A 13,622-nucleotide genomic window follows, 5' to 3' on the forward strand; every position below is an offset into this window, starting at 1 on the left:
ATGGACTTGAGTATTTTAAACCAGCCTTGCATCCTTGGGATGAAACCTGCTTGATCATGATGAATGATTTTTTTAATGTGTAGCTGTAATCTATTGGCTAGGATTTTATTGAGGATATATTCACTAGTGAAATTGATCTGAAGTTCTTTTTAGTTGGATCTTTTCCTGGTTTTGGTATCAGGGTGAAGTTTGCTTTGTAGAACATGTTGGGGAAGATTCCTTCCTTCTCAGTTTTTTGGAATAATTTCTGCAGCATAGGTATAAGCTTTTCTTTGAAGGTTAGAAGGTGTGAAGCCATCTAGACTAGGGCATTTTTTTATTGGGAGCTTTTAGAAAATTGTTTCTTTGATCTCAGTTCTTGAAATTGGTTTGTTCAAGAGACCAATTAAGTCTCTTGGTTAAATCTAGAGAGAATGTATAATTCCAGGTTTTGATCCATTTTCTCCACATTGCCAAATTTCTGGGCATGGAGTTTCTTGTAGTCTCAGAGATGATCTCTTGCATCTCTATGGAATCTGTTGTTATTTCTCCTTTATCATTGCTGACTCAAGTTATTAGAGACTTTACTTTTCTGTTTCTTGTTAAGCTGGCCAAAGGTTTCTTGATTTTATTTATTTTTTTAAAAAACCAAATTTTTGTTTTGTTAATTTTCTGAATGATTTTTTTGTTTTCAATTTCATTAATCTCTGATTTAAAATTGGTTATTTCTTTTCTTCTGCTGAGTTTGAGATTAGATTGTTCTTGTTTTCCAATTCCATAAGATGGTTTGTGAGTTTGTTGGTGTGCTGTCTTTCTAATTTTTGAATGTATATGTCTAATGCAGTAAGTTTTCCTCTTAAGATTGCTTTTGCTGTATCCCAAAAGTTTTGGTAACTTGTGTTTTTATTGTTGTTATGTTTGAGGAATTTAATGATTTCCTTTTTTATTTCTTCCTGAACTCAACTATTTCTCCAGCATAAGGTTATTTAATTTCCATGTCTTTGTGTGGGAGTGAATGTTTTTGTTGGAGCTGAGTTCTACCTTTATTACCTTGTAGCCTGAGAAGATACAAGTATAATTTATATTATTTTAATTTCACTGAGGTTCAATTTGTATACAAGGATGTACTCTATTTTAGATTATGTACCATGGGCTGACAAGAAAAATGTATATTCTTCAGCTGTGGGATGGTGTATTCTGTATATATCTATTAATTCCATTTGTTCTAGGGTCACACTTAAATCCTTTGTATTTTTGTTGAGTTTCTATTTATAGGTTCTGTCCTGTTCTGTCAGAGCGGTGTTGAAATCCCCAGCTATTATGGTGTAACGGGGATATCATATTGCTCAGACCCATCAAGGTCTGTTTCATAAATATGGGAGCATGTAAGTTGGATGCATACATATTTAAAATTGAAATGTCTTCTTGTATTGTTCCTTTGACTAGTATAAAGTGTCCATCTTTGTCTTTTTTAACTTTAGTTTCTTTAAAAATACTCATATCTAATAACAAGATTGCAACCCCCTCCTTTCTTCTGATTTCCATTTGCTTACAATGTTTTCCATCCCTTAACCCTGAGTTTTGATTTGTTCTTCAAGACTAGGTGTGTTTCCTAGAAACATTATATGGATGGCTTTTGCTTTTTAATCCAATTAGCCAACTTGTGCCTCTTCAGTGGTGAATTCAGTCCATTGATGTTTATTCAGATAATTGATAAATATGGTGGAGTTCTAGTCATCTTTTGTGAAACTCTGTTATGTAGTTTTATCCTTTGTGCCACTGTGGAACCTAAATTTTGACCTTTAGCTTCTGAGTGTTTAGTTTACTGGTGGTCCATTGTGATGGTCAGTGTTGAGAATAGATCTAAGTATTTCCTATCAAGGTGGTCTTCTTGCAAATTTCCTTAGTGCTTGTATATCCACAAAAGATTTGATTTCTTCATCAATTTTCAAGGTTAGTTTAGCAGGATACAGAATTCTGGGCTGAAAATTGTTTTGCTTAAGAATGTTGAAGGTGGTTGAATATGCTTTTCTAGCTTGGAAGGTTTCAATTGAAAAGTCTGCTGTAATCCTAATGGTTCTGCCTGTGTAGGTCGGTTTGTGCTTACTCCTGGCTACTTGCAGAATTTTTTCTTTCCTCTTGACTTTCAACAGGTTCATTATAATATGTCTTGGAGAGGCTCTGTTTGATTTGAGATGACCAGGGGTTTGATATCCATCTGAAAAGAGTGTGTTTGGGTCTTTAGTAAAACTTGCAAAGTTTTAATTTATGATAGTTTCCAGTAGGGCTTCCATTCCTTTGGGATAAGGAATGGAAATTCCCTTCAGGAATTCCTATTATTCATATGTTTGAACACTTCATGGAGTCTTGTAGTTCTTGAAGTGCCTATTCTACTTTATCTCTCTTCTTTTCTGCTTCTTTAACTACCTGGGTTAACTTGAAAACTTTATCCTCTAGCCCTGAGGTTCATTCTTTTCCATGGTATAACCTAGTTTTGATACTTTCCACTGCACCTTTACATTCTCTGATTGTCTTCTTCATTTCCTTCAGCTCTGCAATATTCTTTCTATATTCTACATATCTCTCATCTGACTTTTGGTTCTGTCTTTCCATTTTCTCATCCATTCCTTTTATTGTCTTTATCATCCATATTTTAAATTCTCTTTCTGTCAAGTCTATTAATTCTTTATGGGCATAGTTTTCTGCAGTAGCTGCCTATGATCCCTTGGGGGAGTTACTCTGATTTCACTATTCATGTTGCCCCAATTTTTCTGTTCCTCCTGATGTGTTCTTTTAAGTTTTTTACCTCCTTGCCCTCCCTCCTTTTTCCTTCTCTCTTCCTCCTTTCTTTCAAATTACCTTGTCTCATAGATTAGGTCAAAAGGAAGAGAAGGGTAATGCCCAAGCAGGGAAAAACAAGAGGAAAAGAAAGAAAGAAGAAAACAGCAGGAAAGTGAAAAAGAAAAGAAAAAGAAATATAAGGGAAAGGGAATGAAAGAAAAGAATTGAAGAATAGGAGAGAATGAGAATAAGAAGAGAGAATGGGAGTGATAGAAGAAATGGTATTAATTGGCATAGTGTTAAGGCCACTCCTATAATTTAAGGATACAGAGGAGCTGGGCTGAGAGGGTTCCTCAAATTCAGAAGCTCCTTACTAGCCTGAGCATAGCCAAACTCCTCTTCATGACCACAAATACAAGAGTCCTTGCTCTTGATGAAAATAAATGGAAGTTAAGAATAAAACCAATCATATAAATTTGTAAAAACAAAACACAACAAAACAAAAAAAGCTCAAATACAAAAAACTACAGAAACCTCAGCAATATAGAAAAGAAGAGGAATAAATAAATAATAAAGAAAGTTAAAAAAATACTAAAAAAAATTTATATACAGCAGAAGGGACCAACTTTAATAGGATGTTCGTGTGGTAATATGTCACCAGGACAACAGGTGGCACTGTGGTTTTTTTAGGAGACAGAATATAGCCAGTAACCTGTATGGTCCTTATTCCCAATTTAGTTGCCTTTGATGATCATCTGATTGTTTCCACAGTGTTCAGACCTTGCTAGGTTGGTATCTTAAAGCTCTCCAGAATCCTTCAAGGGCAGGTCTCACAATGCTCCCCGATGACAGTGCCCATAGGGTGCAGGAGTCCCTTCACCTATCCCAAGAGTGGAGTTCTGATCCCAGTAGGAAGAATTAAGATGGTCATGCTTTAGGCCCCTGCTAAGACCTTCTCATGACCTTCCCATAATGGCAGCCCCCTGGCCACCAAGATTTTCCCTGTATACCTGTCTTGCCAGCCACCAAACCTCTGGTAAATCCACTCCAACAGATATTCAAATCTGGTTTCTGTATACTGTTTGAGTCCCTCCACTCTTCCAAGCTTTCTATTCAATGCAGCTTCCTCCCCAAACTGAAAACTCCCATCCTAGACCTCCATGGGGGGCCCGCCGATCATAGCAGGTTGCAATCACTTGCCTAATGCATCGAATTTCCACTGCTCCAGATCACATGCTATATCCAGCTCACCACTTCCTCACTATGCTCCCTGAACTATGAGTCCAAGCAAGGTCCCTGCACAACATATGGCTGGGTTCTCTCTTTTTTTCCGGTTGTACTAAGAAAAACAATCTTCTGGTTCACCACCTTGATTTGCCTCGAATCAGTTAATTCTTATAGTGCTATGAAATCAGTATCTATTCTTTGCTATTATCCTGGTCCCCCCCCCCTTTTTTAAATCAGAAAATTAAATATGATAACAACAAATAGGAGAAACACAGATCTTCAGTAACATTTCTTTGCTGATAAGAATCTTCTTCCTAAATTAGCACAGGACAAAGGTAGAGACAAGGTGTTTCCCTCAATAGCTCACATTACACTGTTTCATTTCTTGTGTATTCTGGGTTCATCCAGATGAACAGGATACTATAGGGTAAAAGTTCAGTCTGGAGTAACGAGAAGAAAAAGAACTGGAGTCACAGATAATATTCTCATAGAGGCTTAGAATATGGACATAATCAATAATTTTATAGAAACAAACCCTGTGCTATGATTTGAATGTGTCCCTCCATATTCATGCGTTGGCAACTTTATCTCTAATGCAAGAGCATTGGGAGGTGGGGGCCTCTTGGAAGATTTTAGGTCATGAGGGTGCTGCCCTCATAAGGGATTAATACTACTACATAAAGGACTTGCAGAAGGGGCTTCACTCTCTTTTGCCCTTGCACATTTTATCATGTGAGCACACAGTAAGAAGACCATCACCAGATGTTAGCACCTTGATCCTGGACTTCCCAGATTCCAGGCTGTGAGAAATAGTTTTCTGTTTTTCATAAATACTCATTCTCAGGTATTCTGTTATGGTAACACAAAACATACTAGACAGAAATTACTACCACAGGGGTGGATTGTTGCTGTAACAAATACTTTAAAAATTGTGCAAGCAGCTTTGGAACTCAGTTATGGGTAGAGGTTAGGACAATTTTGAAGTAAATGCTAAAAAAAAAAGTATACATTGCCACAAAAGAAGCATTAATGGTAATTCTGATGAAGACTCAGAAGAAGAGAACTGTAGTAAAAAATATGAAACTTCTTAGAGATTATTTAAATGGTCATGCACCGAATGTTTGTAGAAATAAAGATAGTAAAGGCTATTCTGATAAAGTCTCAGATGTAAACAAGGAATAAGACATTAAGACTAGGGGAAAGACTGTTCTTATTATGCAGTGGCCAAGAATTTGGCTGAATTATGTTACTGTTCTGGGACATTATGGGAGGCAGAACTTATGAGCAATGGACTGGGACATTTGACAGAAGAAAGCTCTACACAGCAAAGTATTTGGGATGCTGCATGGCTTCTCTTAATTGATGATAAAAAAAGTGTGAAAAGAGAGAATTGATTTAAAGATAAAATTTATAATTAAAAGGAAAGTAGAATATAAAGATTTGAAAAACTCTCAGCCTAGCCCTATAAAGAATAAAAAGGCATGTTTAGGAGAGAATGCAAGGGTGTGGTCAAGCAACCACTGAGGACATTAATATGGATGGATAGAAGGAAGCCAGGTACTATTCATGAAGATAATGGAAGACTAGCATCAAAGGCATTTTAGAGATTTCAGGGTACTAACTCTGCCCAATCCAGGCACCTAGAATGCCATGGCCTTGAGGGCAAGACTGTTTAAAGAAAAGGCCCCAGAGCACATGTAGGGGACATCAGGACTCATTAGCTAGGGATACTACAGATTTCTAATCCCTAAATTCCAATGCATGCTCCTCAGCCTCTCCAGCCTAAGTATGGCTTGGACTACTACTCCAGAATTCCCAAGAAGTGAGCTACAGTGGCATCTCTGTAGTGCTAATTCTGCAGGAATGCAGAGTGCAAGAGCCATGGTGGCTCTTGCTTCTTTCCCCTAGATTTCAAAGGATCTCAAGAAGACTCTGGGTCTGGGCAGAGATTTGCTGCAACAACAGAGAATTTTTTTTTTTTTTTGGCCAGGGCTGGGTTTGAACCCACCACCTCCAGCATATGGGGCCAGCGCCCTACCCTTTTTAGCCATAGGCACTGACCAAGAACAGAGATTTTTAATGGTTTCCCTTTGGTCCTAACATGTTTATAAAGCCTATGTGATCTATTTACTGTGTACTCTTGTCTTCTCTCATGAAAGCCCATCTTGTGCTTTATGTTCTAGGCAGAATTTCTTTCAGCCTTTTAAATATGCCTGCACTGCTACTACCATCCCCATCCCACCTCTACTAGATCAGCAACATCTCTTATGCTCAGCTTAGAGTTTCTGCTGGGAATTGGTATCTATTAGAGTAGTAGGTTGAAAGCAAGACTCTGGCTCATTATGCTAAGAAGGAATTGTTTGGGAGGGCAAAGCATAGTGCAAAGAAACAAATGAAAAGCTAAACACTTAGGAGTTGGGACTTCTGGTGTCCATGTAGCCTTGTTAGGATAAAGAAACATCTTTGGAGATAGAATAAAGATGGCCAACTAGATATAGGGAATAGGTGCTTTCTTTACAAAGAGGAATCAGAATATTAAGTGGGTACATTTCTAACAGATCATCTAGGACAGAGCATTATGATTCACCTGAAAAGTGACAGGAAATACAAAAATTAAGTAAGGAGAGGGTTCAAGGCACTTGTCCAGCTGGGGACTAGCTAAGAGCTGTGAGAGGCTCCTGAATGTAGGAAAAGAATAAGAGAGAAAGCCCCAGGGCTTCATTCTCTGATGTTGGCTTTTACAATCTTGGCTGTGGGAGAACTCCTCAAATCATGAGAGCCTCAAGCCTAACATGAGGAGCTGCTGGGAGATTGCATAGAGATGTTGCTCCAGAAGGGGAATCTATGGGAAATCCCATAGGCACCTGAGCCTAGAGCAGCTTGAGCTGGGTGCTATTCTGACAGTGTAGATACTAGGGATCTACAAATGTGGTGGCTGCCACTGTTCTGATCTGTGGAGGAGATGAGAAACTGAGGGCTTTCATGCAAGGTGGGCAGGTTCCCTGCAACCTAGCTGTATGCTGCTGTTGAGACTGAGAGGTGAGTGGTATCCACTCCCTGTAACCTGTCTGGAAGGTGCCCTACCCTCAGGTCATAGCCCCAAGGCACCATTTTGAGAGTTTAACATTGGGCTACATCTGATCCTTGGGCCTAGTTCAAGTTGACACGGCTGCAGCTGCCACTAGGCCAGGGAGGGACAAGGAAACTGGGTTCCTAGGCCCAACCTAGATCAATACCCATTGCTTTGTAAATGGCTGCTGTGAGACTGAGAAATGAATGGACTGCATTTCCCCGCAGTTTTTGCCCATGCTGCTCACCTAAGGAGGACCCTACCCTCTCTGGTGGCAGGCCCAAGCTGGCCCCACCTGAGAGTAAAATGCTGCTTACACTTTGCCCTTGAGTCAAGTTTGTGGTGGCATCAACACAGCCACCACTGAGCTGGGGAGAGGCAGGGAAGACCAAGTTCTCCTGAGCCCATTTAGGACCATGCCCACTGCTCTGCTATATGCAGCTATGGAATTGGAGGCGACCCCACCAAACCCACTATAGCACCATTTTCATCCCAGTGGATTTTCCTAGTGATAGGGTTTCCCAATCATTGACATCAAACCAACTTCCCAGGGGCCTATGAACCTGTTCAAAAACCCACCCCACTGTTCTTACTACTAGTTTCTAAGCAAGCCACCTGGAGGCCCAATAATTGGTCCTACAGGACCCAGTAATGTCAATACCAGTGTATGCTGCTCTGGGCATAAAAATAGAAATACTAGGCCCATTTCTGCCATGACTGAGGCCTAAAGGTGGGCTCAGTGACATGTAAGCCCCCAGTGAAATTTTATCACAGCTTCAACCAATAACTGTACCCTAAGGCACCCAGGAAATTATAGATACCACTGACCCTATGTACTACCTAAGAAATCATACAAAAATCACACTACTGAAGACATGCGAAGTCAGAGCCAAAATATCCCACTCAGCCAACAGTATATATACATCTTCAGGAAAAAATGATCTCTGAAATTTAAAAGAAATCAGAAAGAGCAACTGTGACAATTAATGCACATTTATCAATGAAAGAACATAGGAAATATGGAAAAGTAAGGAAATATAACACCACCAAGTGAAAGAAAGAATTTTAAAATTATCAAGTTTGTAAGGGTGTGTAGAACACTTTCTGGGTGCGGAGCACAACTATAACGGGGACTCTACTTAACAGATGCAAACATTGTAACCTAATTGTACCCTCGCATTAATTTGAAATAAAAAAATCAAATAACATTAGCAAGATTTCTATAAAAGAAACCCTATCAGACTAATAGTAGATGTATCATGAGAAAAGTTATAGCCTAGAAAAGAATGGGATAGCACTTTAAAAGTACTGAGAAAAAAAAACCTGTCAGCCAAGAATTTTATATTCTGCCATACTAAACTTCATAAATAAAGTCTTTTTCCATGCAAGCAAATGCTGAGGGACTTGGTCACCTCTATGCTGCCCCTACAGGAAATGCTTAAAGATGTCTTAAACATGGAAATAAAAGGTTGATATTCACTATCATTAAAAAACACATTAAAAACATAAAACTCACAGGCCTTGTAAAACAATCACACAAAAGAGGAAGAGAAAGGAATCAAGTGACAACATGCGAGAATTATATCAAACCAAAAAGAGAAAGATAAAGAAACAAATAATATATGAAACAACTAGAACATAGTTAACAGTATGACAGGAATAAAGCTTCACATATCAGTAATAACTTTGAACATAAATGGGCTAAATACTCCACTTAAAAGATTGGCTTAATGGATAAAACAAGCATGATCCAACTATATGCTACTTATAAGAAACTCACCTTAGTTATAAGGACATGTATAGACTGAAAATAAAGGAGTGGAAAAATATATTTCATGAAACAGAAACCAAAAGTGAGCAGAAATAGCTAAACTTATATCAGATAAAACAGTCTTCAAACCAAAAACAGTACAAAAAGGACAAAGAAGGTCATTATATAGTGATAAAAAGATCAATTCAGCAAGAGGACATAACAATGTTAAATATGTATACACTTGATGTCACAGTACCTAGGTTCGCAAAACAAATTTTGCTACCTAAAGAAAGAGATAGATAATAGAATAATATTGGGGAACTTTAACAACCTACTCACAGCACTAGACAGATCACAGGGACAAAAACTCAACTAAGAAACATTGGACTTAAATTGGACTTTAGATCATATGGACTTAACAGATATTTACAGAACATTCTCAACAAATACAGAATATGCATTTTTTCCCACCAGTATATAGAACATTTTTGAAGATAGACCACATGATAGGCCATAAAACAAATCAAAAGTAATTTTAAGAAGCCTAAATTATATTAAGTATCTCCTCAGACCACAGTAGAACAATATGCTAGAAATCAATATTAAGAGGAAATTTAGAAACTGTGCAAAAACATGGAAATTAAATCACATGCTCCTGGGTAATTACTGGGTCAATGAAGAAATAAAGATGGAAATTACAAAAATTTTAGAAATTAATGAAAATAAAAACACAACATACCCAAACCTAAAGATATAGTAAAAACTGCTGAGAGGGAAGTTCGTAGCATTAAATGCCACATCACAAGTGAACAGCCTAACATCATACTTCAAATGAAGCAGAAAAGCAAGAACAAGCTAAAAACAAAATTATTGATACTAGAGGAAATTACAAAGATCAAAGCAGAGGGAAACAAAATGGAGACCAAAACAGACAATCAATGAAATGAAAAGTTGATTCTTCAAAAAGATAAAATTGACAAACCATGAGATAGACTAACCAGGGAGAGAAGATGCAAATAAACACAATAAAAAATGTAAAAGGAGACATTACAACTGATACGACAGAAATAAAAAAGGTCATCAGGGACTATTATTAACAACTATACCTTCAAACTAGAAAACTAGAGGAAATGGATAAATTTCTAGAAATATACACTCTATTGAGATTGTACTAGGAAGAAAGAGATCTACTGAACAAACCAAGTAGTGAAATTCAGTCAGTAATAAAAAGACCACACCTCCCCCAAAAACCTGGGACCAGATGGATTCACAACTGAGTTATTAAGTATGAAATAGCTAATCTTAATTACTAAGTTTGACAGTTGATAACTCTGATACTTTTTTTTTCATTGTAAAGTTGATAACTCTGATACTTTTTTTTTCATTTTTCCATTCTTTCAAATGCATGTTTTGGTTTGTGATTATCTTTCAAAAAAATTTTAGAGCAATTTTTGTGAAACCATGGATAAGTAAAAAATTTGTGTTATTTTTGAATATGGGTTCCATTGCGGAACTAATGCCGTGTAGACAGAAATATCAACTAAGTGTTTGGCAATGATGCGTCTAGTTAATGCACAGTACGCTGATAGTTTTGAGAAGTTCCATTCTGGTAATTTTAATCTTGAGAATGAGCCATGTAGGTCACCTACGACCAAGATAGATAATGATGAACTGAAAGCTGTAGTGGGAAGTAAATCCATCTCAATCTATGTATGAATTATCAGCAAGGTTCTCATGTTATTATTCCAACAATATTGGATCATGTAAAACAAATTGACAAGGTAAAGAAACTGGACAGGTAGATTACCCAAGAATTAAAGGAGCATCAGAAAAGAAATTGTCTCAAGCTTGCCTTTCTTTACTGTCATTAAATAAATGCAAACCATAATAATACCACTGTATTATTATGTGTGATGAAAAATAATTTTTTTCTGACAATTAAAAGTATTTGGCATAATGGTTGGAGAAAGATGAAGTGCCAAAATATTGCAAACATGAATATTCATTAAAAAAAGCTAATGGTGTCTCTTTGGTGGTCCAGCCCTGATATTATCCACTACAGCTTCATGAAACCTGGCCAGTTAATTACAATAAATGTCCATCGCAATCAATTGGATGACGCAATGCAGGTGTTTGTGACTTAGCAGCTGAGACTGGTCAACAGAGACGGGCCATTCCTCTTCTAAGACACTGTTGCATAAAAACCTCCGCTCAAACTACTGAACCTGGACTTGGAAACTCTCTATCAATCCACTGTATTTACCAGATCTTGCACCAACTGACTATTACTTCTTCTGGACTTTGGACCACTTCTTGCAAGGAAAAACATTCAATTCTCAGAAAGCTGTGGAAAATACCTTTTGAGATTTCATCAACAATAGCTCTCCAGGCTTCTTCACTGCTGGCACACACAAGCTAGTGCTAAGATGGCAATACTGTGTCGAAAGTTTAGGTGCATACTTAGATTAATTGTACCGCCTCTAGTTTGAAGTATAATAAACTAAATTTTTGATTTGAAATCAGACATTTCAAACTCAATGTCCTATACTAATTCTTCTGAAACTGTTACCTAAAATCAAAGGGGAAGGCATTATCAAATCATTCTATGAGGCCACTGTCACCCTGATACTGAAATCAGACACAGCAACCAAAACTACAGATTAATATCCCTTATGAACATAGGCATAAAACCCCCCAACAAAATACTAGCAAATCCTACACAACAGCACATCAATGATAATATACCATAATCAAATGAGTAATATGCCAGGGATGCAAGGATGGTTCAACATATGCAAATCAATAAATGTGATACATCACATAAGCAGAATTAAGGAGAAAAACTATATGCTCGAGTTTGATCAGTAGTGTGAGCCCTGAGCAGCCCCATCGCTGATGCCAGCCTAGTTACCATCACACATTGGGAGGAGCCACAGATGCCACGGTGGGTCCCAGTCATATCACTGCAACCGTGAGCAGTGACGCCAAGACCTAGCCTGCCCCTCCCTCGGTGCTGCTGACCCCAAGCTTGGCACCATGGGCACCAGCACAGGGAGCAGTGGCCCTGGTGGCCTCACATTGGTGGCGCCTGCTAATGGGGACAAGGAGATCATTGCAACTAAGGTTTTGGGAATAGTAAAATGGTTCAATGTAAGAACTGTAACCATTATAGGTGCTATCGAGGTCACAGGGGGCCTTCACACAATTACCAGCAGAATCACCAGAATAGTGAGAGCAGAGAAAATAATGAGGGATCTGAGAGTGCTCCTGAAGGCCAGGCCCAACAACTCTGGCCCTACTGCAGGCGAAGGTTCCCACCTTACTACATGCGGAGACCCTGTGGGCTGAGCCCACAGTGTTCCAACCCTCCTGTGCAGGGGGAAGTGATGGAGGGCTGACAGCCAGGGCGCAGGAGAACACGCTAGACCAGTAAGACAGAATATGTATGGGGTATAGACCACCATTCCACAAGGGCCTTCCTCGCCAAAGACAGCACAGAGAGGACGGCAAGAAAGGGGAGAGAGAATCAAGGAGCTAAGACCCAAGGTCAGCATCCGCCTCAATGTTGGTACTTCAATTACCGAAGCAGACACCCAGAAAACTCTAAACCACAAGATGGCAAAGAGACAAAAGCAGCTGATCCACCAGCTGAGAATTCGTCCACCCCTGAGGCTGAGCTGGGCGGGGCTGAGTCAGTGCTGGTTTACAATCTCTACCATCATCCCGTTAGTCATCCAACAAGGAACAAATATGAAATTCTAGCAATAAGCAACGAACCAAAGATTGGTGCTGAAGACCTTAAGAGCTTGCTTTCTGCCCATTGACCAGATAAGTGGAACTATCTGCATTATCTGTGCAGCATGGGTTTTTTATTATTTTTACCTAAAGACTCCCCCCCGTTTTTTGTAATAATAAACATATTTGTTTAAAAAGCCTGGTTTTTCTCAATATGCTTTTAAAGGTTTTTAAATTTTTTCATATCTAGTCAAGTTGAGATTATTTAAGAACTTCATTTTTAATTTGTAATAAAAGTTTACAATTTGAAAAAAAAAAAGAATATATGCTTATCTCAATAGGCACGGAAAAAGCATGTGATAAAATTCAGCACCTCTTCATGATCAAAATCTTCAACAAATTAGACACCAAAGGACACATCCCATAGTAATAAACTGTATGTGACAAACCCACAGTGAACATCATACTGAACGGGGAAGAGTTGAAAGCATTCCCCAGAAGAACTGAAACAAGATCAGAATGCCCACTTTTACAACTCTTATTCAACACAGTACTGGAAGTTCTTGTTAGAGCAATCAGGTAAGAGGAATGATTAAAAGGCATCCAATTCAGAAAAGAAGTCAAGTTGTCCCTATTCACTGCTAATATGATCTTTTATCTAGAAAACTTTAAAGACTCCACTAAAATACTCTTAGATTTGATAAATGAATTCAGTAATTTTCAGGATACAGAAATCAAACATTCAAAAATCAGCAGTTATTCTAGTATCATCTAGTAAAGAACCAAATCAGTAGCATAACAGTAAGATAAAGATGAAGTGGCAAAATAGTCCAAAAGCAAATATTTACAAAGGCTACAGAAAAAAAAAATACTCATGCTCATGAATTGAAAAAAGTAATATTGTTAAAGGACCATACTGCCTGAAAGAATTTATGAAGGTTCAATGCAATTCCTAACAAAGTACTGATGTTATTTTTCACAGAATTAGTAAAAAGAATTCTAAAGTTCACATGGAATGAAAAAAATAGCCCAAATAAGCTTGAGCAAAAAGAACAAAGCTGGAAGCATCACATTGCC

General features: G+C 38.0%; 1 pseudogene; it reads left to right on the forward strand.

Annotated features, from left to right (window-relative positions):
• The first annotated feature begins 11,950 nt into the window (after positions 1–11,950).
• LOC100947095 lies at positions 11,951–12,634 on the forward strand (annotated as a pseudogene).
• The last annotated feature ends 988 nt before the right edge of the window (positions 12,635–13,622 follow it).

Source organism: Otolemur garnettii, unplaced genomic scaffold (assembly GCF_000181295.1).
Source record: "Otolemur garnettii isolate 467f Iridium unplaced genomic scaffold, OtoGar3 scaffold00006, whole genome shotgun sequence".
In the NCBI taxonomy this organism is placed as follows: domain Eukaryota; kingdom Metazoa; phylum Chordata; class Mammalia; order Primates; family Galagidae; genus Otolemur; species Otolemur garnettii.